The following is a 23,385-nucleotide window of genomic DNA, read 5'->3' on the forward strand; positions in this document are numbered from 1 at the left end:
TTTGGGGACTGTTATTTTGCATACCACAAGGATCATTTAGGAATAAACAGAGAAATCTGAAAAAAGAAGCTCCAATGTCCCTCAGAATTTCTGGGTGTGTAACCCATATTTTAACAGGAAGGTCCCATGCAGAACACCCAGGTAGTGAGAATCCTCCCCTTCCCTGACTCACTCAAGCCAATTAGTCTATGGGGTGGGGTTTTCAGTGGGGGTTTTCAAGAGAGACAAGGATGTGTGGAAAGGGAGTTCTTTTAAGTGTGCAGACAAGCTGAAGATCTGCTGCCTGGGGCTCTGTATAAACTAAGGAGAATGAGAACACATTCCTCATGAGGGACAGGAGGACAGAATTGTTGGAAGAAGGATGGACTTGCTGTGAGGTTATTATCTCAAAGATAAAGGAAGACTTTGCTATTGCTTCCTTTTCATTATTGAGCACTTTTTTTCTCTTTTTTAATGTCTCATTATTTTATTATTATGGCAGAACATTTATTATCAGATGGCCACAGTTAAAATAGGCTATGTTCCTCAGGTTGTTCATGCAAGCAGAAATATATGCCCCCACTACTGGCCAGGTGGGCTGGGAGAACTGCTAAGGATACCCAGAGGGTTAGCCTGCAGCTGAAGCAGGGGGCAGGCTCTGCACCCCTCACATTTCTTATGCTTCCCTGATTGGTATACAATCAAAACACAATGACAGGAATAAAATCTCTGTCTTTAGGGATGGCTAATGTCTTTAATGGTTACTCACATTAAATAAGCATTTGTAAGTAGGACTATGTCCAAAGTATTGCTGAATAACTCCAGGTGTATCAATTCATTTCTCCAGTGGAATCAGAAAGCAGGCATCAATCTGTCCCCAAATGGATAGCAAGTCAGGGAGTTCCCTAGAGACTGGATCAAGAGTCTTTCCCATGGTGAGGGCCGCATAGGTGGCTCAGTTGGTTAAGCGTCTGACTCTGGATTTCAGCTGAGATGATGATCTCATGGTTTGTGAGATTGATTCCCATGAGGGCCGCATAGGTGGCTCAGTTGGTTAAGCGTCTGACTCTGGATTTCAGCTGAGATGATGATCTCATGGTTTGTGAGATTGATTCCCATGTTGGGCTCTGCACTGACAGCACTGAGCTTGCTTAGGATTCTCTCTCTCTTTCTGCCCCCTTCTCTAAATAAATAAATAAATATTGAAAAAAATATTAAAAGCAAAAGAGTCTTTCCCATGGTGAACAGGAAGTCAAGTAAATGAAGTGAAACATGAATATTCTCTTAAGAGATGAACAAACAGGGGCTCTCTGGGTCCTAGGGCATTATGACAGGTGTCTATGCAATAGGTTCAAAGTCAGACTTTATCTCTTAAATAATAAAGACCTGCGGATTATCAGATCAAGACTCCAGTATGTATTTGAGCCCTGTAATAAACTAGTCATATCCTGAATCCACACTCAGCTAAGCAGCCTCCAACTTCACCTCCCTTGAGATTGTTCCTGAAGTAGTCCTGTGCACATGAGGGCTTTGACTTTATTGGACATCATGAAATCAGCTTTCTTGAAAGCCTGGGTAAAGTCCTAGGTTTGGGATGCTATTCTGGGAGAGTGAGGGTATCATTTGGTCAGTGCTGTTGTGTGCTCACCTCTGAGCAATGCATATTTGTTTCCTGTCTTTACATATATTTTAAAAGAATCTCCATTTTTATCCATACATCCAGAAAGACTTGTATGGAACATAGGACAGGGAGATGCCACCTAACTGACCACCTGCTTCTCAGTAATGCATTGTGTGTTAGAGTTCCAGGGTATTCCAGGGGCTGAACTGGATGCCTCAGGGTCTTGCAGCAATGAAGCAGCTGCAGAGCCAGTACCTGTATTTCAGATAGACTATTGTAACCTGATGGTTTCTCCACTTGTCATACTGAACATCACCCTCAGATCCATCCATCCACACACCACTTTATTGTGTTGCTCACTGTAGAGGAAAGCCCAGTGTAGAAGCTTGCTGACAAGCCTGATGTCTGCTGCTGCCTTGGCCCTGTGGGAAGTTTGCCTTGGTGGCTTTTCATGGCCCTTTAGAAACCACTTTGCCATTAATCCCTCCCTCTCTTATCTCATATGCTCATGTTACATTCTGGCAGTTCAAAATCCCCACCTTTTCTGATCCAGGTTTGTGTTTCAATTGCAAAATGTCCACAGCCTCATCCAGTCCTGTGTCCTCAACATACTATAGTACCTGGGGCCTGATCAAGGTAGGTCATTTCTGAAAATGAGCTGAAACTTACTAAGTTGGTGTTTTAATTTCCTGAAAAAGATACTGGCTGAGTTGAAGAAGCATCCAGTATAATTCAAAGATTCGACATTTCAACAACGTGGCACAGTTTGTCTCCCATACCTTTTTAGGGAAATCAGACCAGGTGCGTGGTGTAGGTAGAGGGGAGAGAGTGACTGTCTGGGTGAGTGGAGTATGGGAATGGTGCAGAAGCACATTTCCCTCACTTAGTTGTGTTCAGCAAATGAGCAGGTGCAAAGTTATTTTTAATTGAGTTCTATTCCAGGGGCCTACAGTGAACTGAAGCTGTCTGTTGTGACCAGCTTTCTGCACATTCAGAGCTACTCATGGACCCCACAAGGAAACTTTTCAGTTCATCAACTGTGTCATCTATAAAGATAGAAAGCATTATAGAAAAAAAAATACTAATCACTCTAAAACAGTCCTCAAAAGAGCACAGAGATAAAACCCAATATTTCTGGTTGACAACTGGTTAATGCAATAATTGCACTCTGCAATAGAACTTTCCATGGTGATGGAATGTTCTATATCTGCTCTGTTATTGAGCACTTGAATTGTGGTTTGTGTGATTAGGGAACTAAATTTTTTATTTAATTTAATTTTAGTTTAAGTAGCCAGATGTGGCTGGTGGCTATTATACTGTAGAGTGCCAGGGTAGTGTGGTTTGGATTATGCCAATAAAATCTATGCTAATAGCTACAAAATTGAATGTAATTACTTAAGAATAATTACATTATTCTTACTACTCTTACTTACTCTTACTTACTTACTACTACATACTCTTGCTAATCTGCTGTATATTTGGGATGTCCTATTATTTCTAATAAAAAAATGAGTGTAATAGGACTTGATATTTTTTACCACTTTAATAAAATGCTTTTCATTTTGTGCTTATATTTGGATAAGTAAAGAAGATTATAGCTGTAAACTATATTTTAAGCTAGTACAACTTCCAATGGAGAAAAAATAACTGTCTTTTTCCATACATGAGGTTAATGAAACACTATTATGCCTTTTACACTTATTTGAGGAGATTTTGATTGCTAAAATAAAGAGAAAGAAAAGGATTTTAAAAATGTTGTGTTTGTATATCATTTCAAAAATAGAAACTTTGGGAGGAGAAAAAATTATCAATTACAATTACTTCTAGTAGCATGGAAGTTAAGAATACCCACTGGAAGTGTTTTATTCTATCAGGCTGTTGCTGAAATTTGTATTTCCCTAGCAACAAAGCAGTAGATAGGTTTTTCCTTCCAAGATAATTAGGCATGTACTGACACACAACCACATTTTATGCTATTCTACACAGTGAAATAACAACAACTAACATTTATTTAGTACTTGCTAAGAGTCAGGCACTATTCTTTGCAATTTACATGTATTAACTCTTTTTAACCTTATTACTGTTATTATTCACATTTTATGGTTGGATAAAGAGAGAAGTTGGGTAAGTTTCCCAAGGTTACAAAGTAGTAAACAAAGAGGTCTCTAATTTTGTGATTTTATTCACAGGTTAACATAGATATTTAGTTTCTACGACTTGATTATAATTGTACTAAGCCATGACGATGTAAAACCGAAGAAAACATTTTTTTTTCCATACTCCTGGTCTATTCACAGATATAGTTAAGTAAACCAAAAGATAAAATATATTGTAAAAGAAGTGGTTAACAATGTTACATTTTAGCAGTTACATCCCCTACTCCCATGCACCTTTGTTTTTTCCTTTTGTTGCAATCTGGTTCCTTCCGCTTATAGATCTGTCTGTGGGGACTGTTGACTAGTAAAGTCTGGACAGATACTTGAACAGAGCTATTCACATGTGGCCTAAAATCAGAAGGATCATCATCACCTGAAAACTGGCTAGAAAATTCAAGTTCCCAGACCCCCTCCCAGTGATACTCATTCAAATAGATGATGAGGGTGAGGTGCCTTTTGGGTCTGGCTTCTTTCACTTAGCAAAATGCATTTAAAGTTCATTTCTTAAAATGTTTATTTATTTTGAGAGAGAGAAAAATATAGAGAGTGAACCAGGAGGGGCAGAGAGAGAGAGGGAGACAGAGAATCTCAAGAAGGCTCTGCAGCTGTCAGCACAGAGCGCCGCAACATGGGGCTCAAACTCGTGAACCATGAGATCATGACCTGAGCCAAAACCAAGAGTCTGACGCTTAACTGATTGAGCCACCCAGGCACCCCAAGATTCATCCATGTTCTTAAGTGAATCAGTAGCCCATTACTATTTATTGCTGAGCATTATTACATTTTATGAGTATTTGGCAGTTTGTTTATCCATTACAAGTGAAAGGGTATCTTGCCTATTTATAGTTCTAGCTATTATGAAAAAAAAAAAAGCTGCCATAAACATTTGCATACAGGATTTTGTTGAGCAAAGTCTTTCAATTCACTTGGATAAACACCCAGGAGTAGGATTGCTTGATTTTTTAATAAGTGTATGGTTTTATTTTATAACAAGCTGTTTTCCAAATTGGCGGTCTCATTTTGCATTTCCACCAGTGATGAATGAGATTTACTGGTGTCCTGCATCATTGCAAATATTTGGTATTGTCCTTGTTTGTTTGTTTTGCCCTTCTAATAGGTATTTAGTGGTATGTCTGAGCCAAACAGGGGCCTCATGCATAATTAATGTCTTAAAAAAATGGAATATTGTAATCCATAAACATGATATGCCTCTTCATTTAGAACTAAAAAAAAAAAAACCCACAAACAAAAACCTTTATTTTCTTTTATCAGTGTTTTGCAGTTTTCAGCATACAGATCCTGCACTTTTTCTGTTAGATTTGTACCTGTGTGTTTTTTTCTGTATGTGTGCTTATGTGCATGCAGTGGAAATGACTACTAGAAATGCCTGTTTTTTTATTTTGTTTTATATTTATTTTTTTATCATTTCAAGTCCCGATTGTCATTGTTGCCACAGATTTACTTAGGAATACAGACAACTTTTGTATTTTGATCATGTATAAAGATGAACTTGCTAAACTATTAGTTATAAACTGATTTTGTAGATTCTTTTGAATTTTCTATGTAAATCATGTTGCCTGGGAATTGAGATTTTTTTTTTTTCCTTCTTCTTCTCCTCCCACTCCCCTGATTCATTGGTTGTGACTATCAGGACAAGGTTGTTCCTGATGCTGAAGAGTGGGTGGAGATATTGCCTCCTTTACCATTAAGCATGATTAAGCTGTAGGGTTTCTTCTGTGAATACTATTTATCGGGTTAAGAAGATTTGGTTTAATTGCATTTGCTTAGAGTTTTTATCAATAAATGGATATTGAATTTTAATGCTTTTTCTGTATCAATTGAGAAGATCATATGGTTTTTCTAGTTAGTCTGTTAATCTAGTGAATTATATTGATTGATTTTCAAATATTGAGCCAGTCTTGCATTCTGGCATGAGCCCTACATGGCAGTGATATGTTATCCTTTTTATATATTCTGTATTCAATTTCCTAATAACACTTTATTGAAGATTTTTACATCTATGATCATGTGGGATTTTGGTCTTTTGTTTTTCTTCTTGTTATTTTTGTGTCCAGTTTTGGGATTAGGGTAATATTAGCCTTATAAAATAGGTTGGGAGGTGTTTTCTTTTTTTTTTTTTTTATTTTTTAATATATGAAATTTACTGTCAAATTGGTTTCCATACAACACTCAGTGCTCATCCCAAAAGGTGCCCTCCTCAATACCCATCACCCACCCTGCCCTCCCTCCCACCCCCCATCAACCCTCAGTTTGTTCTCAGTTTTTAACAGTCTCTTATGCTTTGGCTCTCTCCCACTCTATCCTCTTTTTTTTTCCTTCCCCTCCCCCATGGGTTTCTGTTATGTTTCTCAGGATCCACATAAGAGTGAAACCATATGGTATCTGTCTTTCTCTGTATGGCTTATTTCACTTAGCATCACACTCTCCAGTTCCATCCATGTTGCTACAAAAGGCCATATTTCATTTTTTCTCATTGCCACGTAGTATTCCATTGTGTATATAAACCACAATTTCTTTATCCATTCATCAGTTGATGGACATTTAGGCTCTTTCCATAATTTGGCTATTGTTGAGAGTGCCGCTATAAACATTGGGGTACAGGTGCCCCTATGCATCAGTACTCCTGTATCCCTTGGATAAATTCCTAGCAGTGCTATTGCTGGGTCATAGGGTAGGTCTATTTTTAATTTTCTGAGGAACCTCCACACTGCTTTCCAGAGTGGCTGCACCAATTTGCATTCCCACCAACAGTGCAAGAGGGTTCCTGTTTCTGGTTGGGAGGTGTTTTCTATATTCTAGAAAAGATTATGTAGAATATATATTGTCTCTTTCTTGAATGCTTGGAAGAATTTGTTAGTGAACTCATATGGACCTGAAGTTTTCGTTTTGTTTTGTTTTTTTTTTCCTTTAGGAAGAGAAGCACATATTTAACTGAAAATTCAATTAGAAAATAGATATAGAACTATTCATATTATTTTTTTAGTAAGTTTTGATAAATTTTTGTCTTTGAAGAATTAGTACATTTTGTCTTATTTATTGAATTTAGGGCCATAGAATTTATTAAGTTTATTGAACTTAAGGCCTGTTTATCCTGTTAATATCTATGAAGTCAGTATATATGTCTAGTTTTTCATTTCTAATATTGGAAGTGTGTTTTTCTTTTTCCCCTGTCAGACTGGCTAGAGTTTCATCAATTTTTAAAATTTTTTAAAGAAGCAGCTTTTAGTTTCATTGCTTTTCTACATTTATGTTTCACTTTTACTGATTTCTGCTCACATATTTTTATAATTTGTTTCATTTTGCAAGCTTTTGAATTATTTTTTTTTTTTTGCCCAGTAGTTTCTTAAGGTATGTATTTAGATAATTGACTTGAGAACTTTCTTAATTTCTATCATGTTTATTTAATACTATAAATTTCCATCTAAGTAGTGCTTAAAGGATACCCCACAAATTTTGACATGTTGTGTTTTCATTTTTCTTTATTTAAAAAAATATTCCCTTAAGACTTCATCTTTTTTTCTTGAGTTATTTTAAATATTTGAAAGTTTTTAAGATACTTTCACTGATTTCTAGCTTAATTTTATTATGATATGACACTTTATATAATTTCTATTCTTTTAATTTTTGTTTTGTATCCCAAAATATGGTCCATCTTGGTGAAATGAATTGTGTACATTTGAGAAGAGTGTTTTCTGCCATTGGCATGTGGACTAATATATACTAGGTTAATGGTATTTGTATAACCACCTGGAAGAGTCAACCCTCCAGTTCTCTTGCCCACCCATTCTTAAGGAAATTACTCCTGCCTCTAGGGGTTTACGAGTCTTGCTTATGCCATCAACTCTGGTGGAGTGTGTGGGTTTTCCTGGTCTCCTAGTGTTCTGCTTGGCTTCTTACCAGAAGAGCTTTCTTTCTTCCTCACCCAGCAAAGTCTAACCTTTTCCACTGAGAAATGTGGCTTCCTATTATGATCCTGTGTACATATTATTTACATTTTAGTCGTTTAGTCATTCAATAAATATTTATTGACTACTGTATGCCAGGTCATGAATATGGTGATGAAAAAAAGAGAAGGAAAAACTCCTGGCCTCAAAGAATGTTTGTGTTTTGTGGTTCAATTTCATCATCCTAAGCTTCTAAGGTAGTCAGATGAAATATCCACAATTGGCCGATCTTCCTGCTCCATTTCCTAGAGTTATGATGACAGTGATTAGAGGAATCTGGTTGTTATTTTCAAGCACTCTTTATTGTTATATGCAAATAATCTTGTTTTAGGGAATGACTGGGGGATGAAGGTTTTTGACTACTGTCTCTATGCTGAGCTCTGTGAGATAGCTGGTTCAGAACCATTTCTTTGTTTGATACAGTCTTGTGGCACCTGTGAACCAAAGTTCTGCTGGCCACCAGAGTCAGGGGCTTAAGAGATGTAGGCTGCCAAAACTAGGCACCAGACATGCTCACAAGCTCTCCTTGAGGAGACTTCAGTGATCTGGAGCTGAGCAGAGGGAAAACACAAAAATGATACACGTTAGCCTCATCAGTCTCTGGAAAGAATTGCAACAGGCCCCTTAATATGTATTAAATTAGAACAGTGAGTCCTCTCAACATCACTCATCATCAGGGAAATACAAATCAAAACCACAATGAGATACCACCTCACACCTGTCAGAATGGCTAACATTAACAACTCGGGCAACAACAGATGTTGGTGAGGATGCGGAGAAAGAGGATCTCTTTTGCATTCTTGGTGGGAATGCAAGCTGGTGCAGCCACTCTGGAAAACAGTGTGGAGGTTTCTCAAAAAACTAAAAATAGAACTACCCTACGACCCAGCAATTGTACTACTAGACATTTACCCATGGGATATAGGTGTGCTGTTTTGAAGGTACACATGCACCCCATGTTTATAGCAGCGCTACCAACAATAGGCAAAGTATGGAAAGAGCCCATATGTCCATCGATGGATGAATGGATAAAGAAGATGTGGTATATATATACACACACACACACACACACACACACACACAATGGAGTATTACTCAGCAGTCATAAAGAATGAAATCTTGCCAACTACGTGGATGGAACTGGAGGGTATTATGCTAAGTGAAATAAGTCAGTCATAGAAAGACAAAAATCATATGATTTCACTCATATGCGGACTTTAAGAGACAAAACAGAGAACATAAGGGAAGGGAAATAAAAATAATATAAAAACAGGGAGAGGGACAAAACAGAAGAGACTCGTAAATATCGAGAACAAACTGAGCTATACTGGAGGGGTTGTTGGAGGGGGGATGGGCTAAATGGGTAAAGAGCATTAAGGAATCTACTCCTGAAATCATTTTTACACTATATGCCTACTAACTTGGATGTAAATTTAAAATAAAATAAAATTAAAATTAAAATGCCATCACTAATTAAAAAAAAAATCAGAACAGTGAGTCCTCAATAACCCATAAGAACTATTTCTATGTTGTAGTCAATGGGTCTCATGGACACAAGCTCCATTGGCTTTCAGACCCAGATATTTTGGGGTTTTATCCTTCAGGTGGAAGTCTTAAAAGTTGGAGTGCTGGATTTGGGGTCTAAATCCTTTGCTATTTGGGGAGAAGATGGGAGTTGAGATTTCCCTTCCTATCATATTTCCATCCCCAGGGTGGGGCTGTGGTGAGATTGTGTCTACCTCTCCTATCCAGTTAGATGTGGTTTTTTTTTCTTGTTCACCAGATGTGTAGGGGTCACTCAGCTAGTTTCTAGATTTCTTTCAGAGGGTATTCTTCTGTGTGTAGTTGTAGTTTCAATGGTCACAGGGAGGAAATGAGTGCAGGAGCCTCCTACATCTCCATCTTGAACCAAAACTTCATTAAATTTCTATTGAATCAAAGCACTCTTTATTAGGTAGACTGCATACTTAGTTATGTAGTTTTATTGTGGCTGTCAAAATATGGAATATGAATATGGCTGTGCTTCAGCCACACTGTTGTTGTGAAAACACTATTCCTTTCTGTGATTTATAGTCTCCATCATCGACAGGCCAAATATCACCACCTACCCTACTCTGCTACTTTAGATTCTCTCAGTCCCTCTGCCTCTAGCTTCCTTCTGCATTATTCCAGCTTCACTGGAACAATGAGGCAGCCAGCTCCATGTAGGCATAACCCAATAGCACCTTGCCTCCTGCCTTACTCGTCACTTTTCATCACCCGCCATAGGTTTGCTTATTGGTATTGAGGCATAAGATTCCATAGGATATGCTTTGTACCCACGTCTATGCAACTGGAAATGCAGGAATACCAAAATACTATAAGGATGATCTTCCAACCAGTAGGAGGTGAAGATCAGTCAATATATTCTTCTTCTTTACTTTCCCTGTTTCAGCTGCCCTGAGAGGTAGGCAATCACATTGCCTTTCAGGAGATGAACCGACAAGGTTGCATGGACCAGGTGGCTGGTTGTCTCTCCTTCCTTGTCTTGCTGCTTTTGTGCTCACTCATACTTCCCTGGAATTCTACTATCTAAGTAGTAATGCCTAACTTTTGTCTCAGGCTTTGCTTTGATGTCATTCTTCTCTTAACAAATATAAACTTGTAAAGGTGAGATGACACCAAAGGCAAAGCTTGTAAGGAAAGATTAAACAAAATGTCTCAGTCAGAAGCATCTGATATATGATCTCTACTCTTCTAGCACTTGTCACTCAGAAAGCACTATTTCATTCTTAAATAGTCCTTGTAGGAAGGATCTCAAGGAAACCAAGATGTGAAATGTACCTTATGGGAATGGAGCCCAAGTATTTTAGCTTTTATCACTGACAGAGCAGTGGAAGGCAATGTTTTAAAATAAAATGTATTCAATAAAGGAACTAGTTATGCCAAGATAAGTAAGTTCTACAGATCTGCTGCACAATGTGCCTGTAGTTGACAATCCTGTGTTGCACACTTACAAATTGGTTATGAAGGTAATCTCACGTTAAGTGCTCTTATAACTCCCCCCACACATAAACAAACAAAAGGAGCACAAAGATAATTTTTGGAGGTGATGGATATGTTTATTACCTTGATTGTGATGATGGTTCCATGCATATGCATATGTCCAAATTCATTAAATTCTATACATTAAATATATACATCTTTCGGTATATCAATTATACCTCAATAAATCTGTTAAAAAATAATAGTAGGGGAACTGAATTCTGGAAGAGGGGATAAATGGTAACTCTGTGCAGTATCTGCTCAGTTTTTCTATGAACCTAAAACTGCCTAATGAAATAAGTCCACTGATTAAAAAAATAAAAGCCAATTGTCTAAGTAGATGTAAGTGAAAAGTTAAGTCAGAAGCAGACAGTCAAAAGGTGAGAACACATAGCCTAGATTAGAAATGAAAATGCGAGAATCTGAGCTTCCTAGGAACCAGTTCCAAACACAGAAGAGTGATAATAACTTTCAGTCAAAAAAGCGTGAAGGCTGGGAGAAAAAAACTGCAGGGCTGAATACTAGAAAAATAGCACCAAAATAGCACAGAAAATGGAAAGAAAAGCCTCTTGCAAGCCTGTTGCTTTTTAATCTCAGAGGAAAAGTTCATAGTAGAAATATGGAAGGTGGGGGGTGGGGGGGGCTCCAAACACCTGTTCTTTAAAAAGTCCTTCCATCTCAGAGCCACTTTTGAAATGCAATCTAGATCTCATTTTTTCATACACCTGGCTTTCATGTTATCCTCTGATACCTGGTTCTGTGTATGGCAAACAAGATCTACTGAGTCCTGCCTGGAAGAAATCAGAGGCAAATGTAAGTTTGCTGTTTTTCTGTAGACAAAAACATGTGCAATATTTTTCCTGTTGCACATGAAATGTCAGCAGGGTCAGAAAGGGTGTTTGAAACTCCCAGCACAACCTCTGATATCATGGAATGCCTTCTAACTTTTGGCCTATTTCGAGCATTGAATTGAACACAAATTATTCAGAGAATGATATGGGACAACTGAAAGAGATTGTTCTCAATATAACACTATTGCGCATAATAGAAAATGTAGAGGAAAGTAGCAATTATTTACTGAGTACTAATTATTTTCCAGGACTCACTCTGCCAAATGCATTTTGCATCAACCCTGAGAAGTATACACTATCGTTAATCCTTTTTATTTTTTTTTAATATATGAAATTTATTGTCAAATTGGTTTCCATACAACACCCACTGCTCATCCCAAAAGGTGCCCTCCTCAATACCCATCACCCACCCTGCCCTCCCTCCCACCCCCCATCAACCCTCAGTTTGTTCTCAGTTTTTAACAGTCTCTTATGTTTTGGCTCTCTCCCACTCTAACCTCTTTTTTTTTTTTTTTCCTTCCCTTCCCCCATGGGTTTCTGTTAAGTTTCTTAGGATCCACATAAGAGTGAAACCATATGGTATCTGTCTTTCTCTGTATGGCTTATTTCACTTAACATCACACTCTCCAGTTCCATCCACGTTGCTACAAAAGGCCATATTTCATTCTTTCTCATTGCCACATAGTATTCCATTGTGTATATAAACCACAATTTCTTTATCCATTCATCAGTTGATGGACATTTAGGCTCTTTCCATAATTTGGCTATTGTTGAGAGTGCTGCTATAAACATTGGGGTACAAGTGCCCCTATGCATCAGTACTCCTATATCCCTTGGATAAATTCCTAGCAGTGCTATTGCTGGGTCATAGGGTAGGTCTATTTTTAATTTTCTGAGGAACCTCCACACTGCTTTCCAGAGCGGCTGCACCAATTTGCATTCCCACCAACAGTGCAAGAGGGTTCCCATTTCTCCACATCCTCTCCAGCATCTATAGTCTCCTGATTTGTTCATTTTGGCCACTCTGACTGGCGTGAGGTGATATCTGAGTGTGGTTTTGATTTGTATTTCCCTGATAAGGAGCGACGTTGAACATCTTTTCATGTAACTGATGGCTATCCGGATGTCTTCTTTAGAGAAGTGCCTATTCATGTTTTCTGCCCATTTCTTCACTGGGTTATTTGTTTTTCGGGTGTGGAGTTTGGTGAGCTCTTTATAGATTTTGGATACTAGCCCTTTGTCCGATATGTCATTTGCAAATATCTTTTCCCATTCCGTTGGTTGCCTTTTAGTTTTGTTGGTTGTTTCCTTTGCAGTGCAGAAGCTTTTTATCTTCATAAGGTCCCAGTAATTCACTTTTGCTTTTAATTCCCTTGCCTTTGGGGATGTGTCCAGTAAGAGATTGCTACGGTTGAGGTCAGAGAGGTCTTTTCCTGCTTTCTCCTCTAAGGTTTTGATGGTTTCCTGTCTCACATTCAGGTCCTTTATCCATTTTGAGTTTATTTTTGTGAATGGTGTGAGAAAGTGGTCTAGTTTCAACCTTCTGCATGTTGCTGTCCAGTTCTCCCAGCACCATTTGTTAAAGAGACTGTCTTTTTTCCATTGGATGTTCTTTCCTGCTTTGTCAAAGATGAGTTGGCCATACGTTTGTGGGTCTAGTTCTGGGGTTTCTATTCTATTCCTTTGGTCGATGTCTCTGTTTCTGTGCCAATACCATGCTGTCTTGATGATGACAGCTTTGTAGTAGAGGCTAAAGTCTGGGATTGTGATGCCTCCTGCTTTGGTCTTCTTCTTCAAAATTACTTTGGCTATTCAGGGCCTTTTGTGGTTCCATATGAACTTTAGGATTGCTTGTTCTAGTTTCGAGAAGAATGCTGGTGCAATTTTGATTGGGATTGCATTGAATGTGTAGATAGCTTTGGGTAGTATTGACATTTTGACAATATTTATTCTTCCAATCCATGAGGAGGGAATGTCTTTCCATTTCTTTATATCTTCTTCAATTACCTTCATAAGCTTTCTACAGCTTTCAGCATACAGATCTGTTACATCTTTGGTTAGATTTATTCCTAGGTATTTTATGCTTCTTGGTGCAATTGTGAATGGGATCAGTTTCTTTATTTGTCTTTCTGTTGCTTCATTGTTAGTGTATAAGAATGCAACTGATTTCTGCACATTGATTTTGTATCCTGCAACTTTGCTGAATTCATGTATCAGTTCTAGCAGACTTTTGGTGGAGTCTATCTGGTTTTCCATGTATAATATCATGTCATCTGCAAAAAGCGAAAGCTTGACTTCATCTTTGCCAATTTGGATGCCTTTGATTTCCTTTTGTTGTCTGATTGTTGATGCTAGAACTTCCGGCACTATGTTAAACAACAGCGGTGACAGTGGGCATCCCTGTTGTGTTCCTGATTTCAGGGAAAAAGCTCTTAGTTTTTCCCCGTTGAGGATGATGTTAGCTGTGGGCTTTTCATAAATGGCTTTTATGATCTTTAGGTATGTTCCTTCTATCCCGACTTTCTCAAGGGTTTTTATTAAGAAAGAGTGCTGGATTTTGTCAAAGGCCTTTTCTGCATCGATTGACAGGATCATATGGTTCTTCTCTTTTTTTTTGTTAATGTGATGTATCACGTTGATTGATTTGCGAATGTTGAACCAGACCTGCATCCCAGGAATGAATCCCACTTGATCATGGTGAATAATTCTTTTTATATGCCGTTGAATTCAATTTGCTAGTGTCTTATTGAGAATTTTTGCGTCCATATTCATCAGGGATATTGGCCTGTAGTTCTCTTTTTTACTGGGTCTCTGTCTGGTTTAGGAATCAAAGTAATACTGGCTTCATAGAATTAGTCTGGAAGTTTTCCTTCCCTTTCTATTTCTTGGAATAGCTTGAGAAAGATAGGTATTATCCCTGCTTTAAACGTCTGGTAGAACTCCCCTGGGAAGCCATCTGGTCCTGGACTCTTATTTGTTGGGAGATTTTTGATAACCGATTCAATTTCTTCGCTGGTTATGGGTCTGTTCAAGCTTTCTATTTCCTCCTGATTGAGTTTTGGAAGAGTATGGGTGTTTAGGAATTTGTCCATTTCTTCCAGGTTGTCCAATTGGTTGACATATAATTTTTCATAGTATTCCCTGATAATTGTTTGTATCTCTGAGGGATTGGTTGTAATAATTCCATTTTCATTCATGATTTTATCTATTTGGGTCATCTCCCTTTTCTTTTTGAGAAGCCTGGCTAGAGGTTTGTCAATTTTGTTTATTTTTTCAAAAAACCAACTCTTGGTTTCGTTGATCTGCTCTACAGTGTTTTTAGATTCTATATTGTTTATTTCTGCTCTGATCTTTAGTATTTCTCTTCTTCTGCTGGGTTTAGGCTGCCTTTGCTGTTCTGCTTCTAATCCTTTACGTGTGCTGTTAGATTTTGTATTTGGGATTTTTCTTGTTTCTTGAGATAGGCCTGGATTGCAATGTATTTTCCTCTCAGGACTGCCTTCACTGCGTCCCAAAGCGTTTGGATTGTTGTATTTTCATTTTCGTTTGTTTCCATATATATTTTAATTTCTTCTCTAATTGCCTGGTTGACCCACTCATTCGTTGGTAGGGTGTTCTTTAACCTCCATGCTTTTGGAGGTTTTCCAGACTTTTTCCTGTGGTTGATTTCAAGCTTCATAGCATTGTGGTCTGAAAGTATGCATGGTATGATTTCAATTCTTGTAAACTTATGAAGGGCTGTTTTGTGACCCAGTATATGATCTATCTTGGAGAAGGTTCCATGTGCACTCGAGAAGAAAGTATATTCTGTTGCTTTGGGATGCAGAGTTCTAAAGATATCTGTCAAGTCCATCTGATCCAATGTATCATTCAGGGCCCTTGTTTCTTTATTGACCATGTGTCTAGATGATCTATCCATTTCTGTAAGTGCGGTGTTAAAGTCCCCTGCAATTACCACATTCTTATCAATAAGGTTGCTTATGTTTATGAGTAATTGTTTTATATATTTGGGGGCTCCGGTATTTGGCGCATAGACATTCATAATTGTTAGCTCTTCCTGATGGATAGACCCTGTAATTATTATATAATGCCCTTCTTCATCTTTTGTTACAGCCTTTAATTTAAAGTCTAGTTTGTCTGATATAAGTATGGCTACTCCAGCTTTCTTTTGGCTTCCAGTAGCATGATAAATAGTTCTCCATCCCCTCACTCTCAATCTGAAGGTGTCCTCAGATCTAAAATGAGTCTCTTGTAGACAGCAAATAGATGGGTCTTGTTTTTTTATCCATTCTGATACCCTATGTCTTTTGGTTGGCGCATTTAATCCATTTACATTCAGTGTTATTATAGAAAGATACGGGTTTAGAGTCATTGTGATGTCTGTATGTTTTATGGTTGTAGCGATGTCTCTGGTACTTTGTCTCACAGGATCCCCCTTAGGATCTCTTGTAGGGCTGGTTTAGTGGTGATGAATTCCTTCAGTTTTTGTTTGTTTGGGAAGACCTTTATCTCTCCTTCTATTCTAAATGACAGACTTGCTGGATATAGGATTCTCGGCTGCATATTTTTCCTGTTTAGCACACTGAAAATATCGTGCCATTCCTTCTGGCCTGCCAAGTTTCAAAAGAGTGATCAGTCACGAGTCTTATAGGTCTCCCTTTTTATGTGAGGGCACGTTTATCCCTTGCTGCTTTCAGAATTTTCTCTTTATCCTTGTATTTTGCCAGTTTCACTATGATATGTCGTGCAGAAGATCAATTCAAGTTACGTCTGAAGGGAGATCTCTCTGCCTCTTGGATTTCAATGCCTTTTTCCTTCCCCAGTTGAGGGAAGTTCTCAGCTATAATTTCTTCAAGTACCCCTTCAGCACCTTTCCCTCTCTCTTCCTCCTCTGGGATACCAATTATGCGTATATTATTTCTTTTTAGTGTATCACTTATTTCTCTAATTTTCCCCTCATACTCCTGGATTTTTTTATCTCTCTTTCTCTCAGCTTCCTCTTTTTCCATAACTTTATCTTCTAGTTCACCTATTCTCTCCTCTCCCTCTTCAATCCGAGCTGTCGTCGTTTCCATTTTGTTTTGCATTTCGTTTAAAGCGCTTTTCAGCTCCTGGTGACTGTTCCTTAGTCACTTGATCTCTGTGGCAAGAGATTCTCTGCTGTCCTCTATACTGTTTTCAAGCCCAGCGATTAATTTTATGACTATTATTCTAAATTCACTTTCTGTTATATTATTTAAATCCTTTTTGATCAGTTCATTAGCTGTTGTTATTTCCTGAAGATTCTTCTGAGGGGAATTCTTCTGTTTGGTCATTTTGGATAGTCCCTGGAGTGGTGAGGACCTGCAGGGCACTTCCCCTGTGCTGTGGTGTATAACTGGAGTTGGTGGGCGGGGCTGCAGTCAGACCTGATGTCTGCCCCCCGCTCACCGCTGGGGCCACAGTCAGACTGGTGTGTGCCTTCTCTTCCCCTCTCCTAGGGGCAGGATTCACTGTGGGGTGGCGTGTCCCATCTGGGCTACTTGTACACTGCCAGGCTTGTGCTGCTGGGGATCTGGCGTATTAGCTGGGGTGGGTAGGCAAGCTGCATGGGGGCAGGAGGGGCAGGCTTAGCTCCCTTCTCCTTAGGTGATCCACTTCAGGAGGGGCCCTGTGGCAACAGGTGGGAGTCAGATCCGCTGCCGGAGGTTTGGCTCCGCAGAAGCACAGAGTTGGGTGTTTGTGCTGAGCGAGCAAGTTCCCTGGCAGGAACTGGTTCCCTTTGGGATTTTGGCTGGGGGATAGGCTGGGGAGATGGCGCTGGCGAGCGCCTTTGTTCCCCACCAAACTGAGCTCTGCCGTCCGGGGGCTCAGCAGTTCTCCCTCCTTTTGTCCTCCAGCTTTCCCGCTTTCCGAGCAGAGCTGTTAACTTATGACCTCCCAGAGGCTAAGTCTCGCTTGCTGTTGGAACACAGTCCCTCCGGCCCCTCCGCTTTTGCCAGCCAGACTGGGGGGCTCTGTTTGGCCGGCGAGCCACCCCTCTGCCCGGCTCCCTCCCGCCAGTCCGTGGAGCACGCACCGCCTCGCCGCCCTTCCTACCCTCTTCCGTGGGCCTCTCGTCCGCGCTTGGCTCCGGAGACTCCGTTCTGCTAATCCTCTGACCGTTTTCTGGGTTATTTAGGCAGGTGTAGGTGGAATCTAAGTGATCAGCAGGACGCACAGTGAGCCCAGCGTCCTCCTATGCCACCGTCTTCCAGGTCCTCCCCCCGTTAATCCTTTTTAAACATGAGGAAACAGACTTTGAGAAACTCATCCCTTGCTTTCACAAAAAGAGTACAGAAAGCAGAGATGTGACATATGGCATCTATATTCCATGTGTCAGTCAGTAATGGTACCAATAGCCACTGCTGAAGGAAACCCATTGTGTGCTCTGGTTTACAGGTACTATTTTTTTCAAGTATATTTATTTGTTTTTAGAGAGGGGGGAGAGAAAGCACGAGCAAGCATGGGGTAGGGGCAGAGAGAGAGAGAGGGAGAGAGAATCCAAAGCAGGCTCCACTGTCAACACAGAACCAGACAAAGGATTTAAATCCATAAACTGTGAGATCATGACCTGAGCTGAAATCAAGTGTTGGACACTTAACCAACTGAACCACCCAGGTGCCCCTACAGATAATATTTTTAATTCACACAGAATTTTGAAAACATGGTGGTTATTATTACTTTACTGATAAAAAATCTGAGTCTCACCAGGCTGAATAGCTTAATCAAGGTGACACAGTAAGTAAGGAGAAAAGTCAGAATCTGAACACAAGTTAACTAGACTTAAGAATGTATGATGTCAACCTTAAAAATAAAACTGCCACTGGGACGCCTGAGTGGCTCAGTGGGTTAGGCATCTGACCTCAGCTCAAGTCATGATCTTGCAGTCCACGAATTCGAGCCCCACGTTGGGCTCTGTTGCTGACAGCTCAGAGCCTAGATCCTGCTTCAGATTCTTTCTCTCTCTCTGCCCCTCCCTCACTCACAATCTCTCAAAAATGAACAAATGTTAAAAAAAATAAAACTGCCAGTTATTTTACTAGCAAAAGATTGGTTTATTTGAGAAAAGCAGAAAATTACAATCCATGGCTAGCAAGTCACAGCAAAATCATAAGTCAGTCCAACAACAACAAAAAAAGAGAGGAACATTATTTTATAGAGAAGGAGGAAGTTGAGAGGAGTTGTTTTGAGGGAAAGACCTTTGGAGAAAAGCAAGAGTTCGGGGTCGTGAAGGTTTCTTATTGGCTAAGTTGCAGGGGTAAATTCTTGTAGAAGATGCAATGTACTTTCCCTGGGTGGCCTATAATTGATCATTCTTTCTTGTTAAGGAATCTTCTGTTGGGTCTGTAGTTGACAATTCTTCTTGTGATTAACATTGAATGGTATGGCTCCCCCTAGTAGCCTTCCTGTCTAGCATCCTGAATCTACTTTTTTGGTTTCTCTTTATTAATTTTCACAGCTGGAGTCTTATTTATTTGTTTTGCTTTATTTTTAATACACTGATATCACTATAAAATAAATATATATTAATGATATATGAAGCTTTCCATGTAACACTGGGTCCATTGTGGATGCTCAAAACATATTGGTGCTTTTTTCTGCATGGTCTCAGACAAGGTGGTTGAAATCTAGTACTCTGTCTAGAGTTAGCCAAAACAACAATAACAGCAGCCAGGGTCATTAAACAGTAAGCACAGTGAATCTACCATTCCTTGTCAGTTTGTCTTTCAGAGTTCTAACAAGGTAAACCTAATCAGTATAAGTCACTCCATTTTTTTTTTTTTTCATACCAGAAAGCAAATGTCTGCAGAAGAGTATTTGGGAATCAGTAAAGCAACTATGATTTCCTGAGAGACAGATCCCAGAAAGAAACAGCTCCAGGAAACCAGGAATCCATCATTGGTGAGTCACCATCCAGTTACACTGCACCTACTGACTACTTGTGTTATGTATATTAACAGCAGATTAGAACCCCAGAGTCATGATTTGTCTGTGTGTACCCCCAGAAGGAATCTCAAAGGTCATCTATCTTACCCACCCCCCCAATTGTCCAGATAAGAAGATTAAGACTCTGAAAGGTAAAATGTCTCACTAAGTTCATGTGTTTTGAATTCCTCTTGTCCTATGTTATGCCAGATTTTCAGCCTCAAGTCCAGGGACTGACCTACACTGAAGGTTCAGCAGACTGGATGGAGGACTGCCCTGAGGTCTGTGGTGACTGAAATCAAGCTATAGTGTGTAGAGTAACGTTGGTTTGAGAAGGGTCTGCTTCCCTGCCAGAACACTTTCCTCCTTGTTAAGTGGAGCAAGTATTCCTCTACTTTTTCTTGGGGAATACTCCTGCACTCACTTTGTAGCAAATGAGAGGGAGTAAGTTACTTCATGTTAGTATAACCAATCTTCCCATACATAATCAGAGACAGAATCTCAGGAACTAATATTAAGAGAACATGCCTTTTTAAAATTATTATTATTTGAAGTATAGTTTGCACACAATGTTACATAGTTTCAGATATCCAATATAGTGATCCAACAACTCTATACTGATGCTATCTATACTCACCACAAGTATAGCTACCATCTATCACCATATAATGCAACCACAATACCATTGATTAAATTTCCAGGGAACATATCTTGTTTTGAAGACAGTAGCCTAGTACTTAACTTACCTAATTTTATTTTATCTTCCTAATGACATTGTGTAAGGTAGTAATTATCTCTGTACTACAGGGGTAGAAACAGAGGCTCACAGAAGTCCAGATATTTTTTCCCTGTTAGAAAGTGGATGAACAATGGTATGTGTGATTCCAAATCCCAGACATCCTGAGAAGTGTTTAGTTAGAATAATAGCCTCATGTTGAAGCAACCCAAAGAATAAGTAAAATTATTTTTCCAAGTATGTGATTTACAGCCACAGCAGTTGAAGATTTTCTTTCTTTCTATTTTCCTTTAATTAGAGGACTGATATTAGTAAAATTGCAAAATGAAAACCCAAGCTGGTAAATCTGTGGAAAAATGGACACTAAGGCCACATTTATATATAGAATCAACATTTAGAGGGGGTAGATTAATAGAGCAAACAGAGTGATGGCGATTACCCTGGTAACATAATCTCCATTGAGCCTTGCTTGAGGAGAAAATGAAAAGCTCCAACATCTGTCAGGTTCAACCAGAGTTCATTGAAGATAGAAAGTGTTACATGCTTTGCTTTCTCTTTTTTTTTTCCTTAAAAATCAAAGGTGGCAGAATTAACACAGATGATCTAGCATCTGGAGGACAGTGGTTCAAAGCTTTCATTAGAGTCCTGGTTACTGAGTAGAATGAACCAGTGGCACCAACACAGTGTTTGGGGCTCAACTCAAGATTCTTTCCATGAAAAAAATAAAAAAACAAACCATTACCAGAAATTATAACATTTCTCTAAATGAAATTTAGCCACCAATTTCAGGCTCACTTTGAAAGGAAATATTATCATAGGAGTTGGCTTTAGTATTGGACCATTTTTTGTTTAAGTTGCTCTTCTTGTCTAAGTAGAGGAAGAGGTATTTGCCATAAAAGTCAGTTTTTCTTATCCTCTTGGGCATAAAAGTTTAAGCAAACCCCCTCACATGAAAAGAATAGCAGGTGTATCCTGGTGTATCCTCCCACCCCACACTCACTCACTTTTTACCCTGCCAACATCTATCCATTTGGTAACATCTTGTCATACTTTTTTTTTTTAAGTTTATTTTCAAGTTAATTAACATACAGTGTAGTCTTGGTTTCAGGAGTAGAATCAAGTGATTCATCTCTTACATATGACACTCTGTATTCATCCCCAAAAATGCCCTCTTTAATACCCCTTTCCCATTTAACCCACCCTTTTACTTTTGTTTTTAGTTGAAATATATTTGACACATAACATTGTGTAAATTTAAGGTGCACAACATCTTAATTTGATACATTTATATGTTGTAATGTGATTGAGACTAGCCATAATTAACACCTACCATATTAATTATCATTTTTTTAATGGTTGGAAGAATTAAATTCTAGTCTCTCAGCAAGTTTGATGATTATAATACAATACTGTGCATTAAGTCTCTAGGGCTTATTTAGTACTTGTTGCAAGTTTGCACCCTTCAACGTCTGTCCTACCCTCCCCTCATATCTTAATAACCACCATTTTCCTTTGTCTGTTTTTACATATTTAGCTTTTTAAAATTCCACATACAAGTGATATTATTCAGTACTTATCTTTTTCTTTCTGACTTACCTCACTTAACATAATGTCCTCATGTTCTATACATGTTATCACAAACAGCACGATGTCCTTTCTTTTCATGGCTGAATAATATTTCATTTGGTCAACAGGTACATGAAAAGATGTTCAACATCAGTAATCATCAGGAAAATGCAGATCAAAACCACAATGATGTATTACTTCATCCTGTTATAATGGCTATCATCAAGAAGATAAGGGATAATAAGTGCTGGCCAGGAAGTGGAGAAAAGAGAACACTTTTGCACTGTTGATGGGAATGTAAATTGGTTCAGCTACTATGGAAAACAGTATGAAAGTGCTTCAAAAAGTTAAAAATAGGTCTATCATATTGCCATACTTCTTAAAGGCATGTAGACACATGAATGTACCAAATAAAAATAGTATTTTGTGCTGTTTGCTATGTTATATATCATTTTGCAGGGGTTTATTTTCACTAGTATGTTTTGGGGGGATGTTCATTCTATAAAAATCTTCCTTATCATGCACAACTGCTATAGTATATTCTCTAGTATGCCTTATCCATTCAATCATTGATAGTATTTTACAACTTTTTTTTTTTTTTTTTTTCACAAACAAGATGCTAAAAACACCCTGGGACAAGCCTACTTGTTTGTCTGGGTTTCCCTACGATTGTGTTCTACTGATTCACACTGCATCATATCTATCCTGCTCTTGTCATGTCTCCAAGCAAGCAAAGCACATTCCCTGTCCCATTATTGGCTTTGGACCTGTGAGCACCACATCAGAAGGGACACTCTGCTTCGGATGGTGTAGTTCAGCTCCACCTGTTGCTCTTTCTCCCTTTGCCTCAGGAACAGCATATCTGAGATAAGGTCTGCTTTCCTCCATCTATGACTCCATAATGGGAGCACATGCAGAGAAGACCAGAGCTGACCCACATTCCCAAGTGGTGGTAACAGAGAAAGAGAGATTTCTTATTATACTACTCTGGGATATTAGGGACATTCAATACCATTGCAAAAGCTGAATAGTGTAACTAAATTCTAACAAGTAGAATGGTTGAGTCATAAGTTTAAGTCCATTCTACAAATATTTTGAAGTAAAAGATTTTGAACCTACTGTTCTAGATTCTGGGGTTCATAGCAGTGTAGAGCAGTGAAGAAAGTCAAGTTCCTACTGGCAGGGTGCTTATGTTCTGCACGTTATAAATTTTTAAAGTTTTAATAAATGCCATCAAATTGCCTTCCCCTAATATATAGTTATATATAGAGAGGAAATTTAGGGTGCTTTGTCTTTCCAGATTGCTTCTCCTCTATTCCCTAACCTGCAAAGAAGTGCTTTCATTCTAAGCATGAGCTCAGCAAAGCTGGCTGTACAACTAACCCTCACCTTATAGACCCTGGCAGCCAGTCTGGCTGTGGATATTCTACCTGGTAATATCATCTTTAACCTTACTTTTTAGTTTTCAGCATGAAGGGATGCTCTATCTTTACTCATACCATAAGGACAAATGAGATTATGGAAACTCATGGCTTACAAT

The 23,385-nt window shown here is 38.8% G+C and overlaps 1 long non-coding RNA gene across 1 annotated transcript in view; it reads left to right on the forward strand.

The window, feature by feature from the left end:
- Positions 1-22,279, forward strand: part of LOC132668831 (uncharacterized) — a 30,025-nt gene extending 7,746 nt beyond the window's left edge. Inside the window, exons 2-4 of the long non-coding RNA XR_009605814.2 lie at positions 19,411-19,519; positions 19,754-19,824; positions 21,974-22,279. This is a non-coding gene — a long non-coding RNA (uncharacterized LOC132668831). The remainder of the gene's footprint in view (positions 1-19,410; positions 19,520-19,753; positions 19,825-21,973) is intronic.
- Positions 22,280-23,385: the final 1,106 nt, after the last annotated feature.

This window comes from Panthera onca, chromosome B3 (assembly GCF_046562875.1).
Source record: "Panthera onca isolate mPanOnc1 chromosome B3, mPanOnc1 haplotype 2, whole genome shotgun sequence".
Lineage (NCBI taxonomy): Eukaryota > Metazoa > Chordata > Mammalia > Carnivora > Felidae > Panthera > Panthera onca.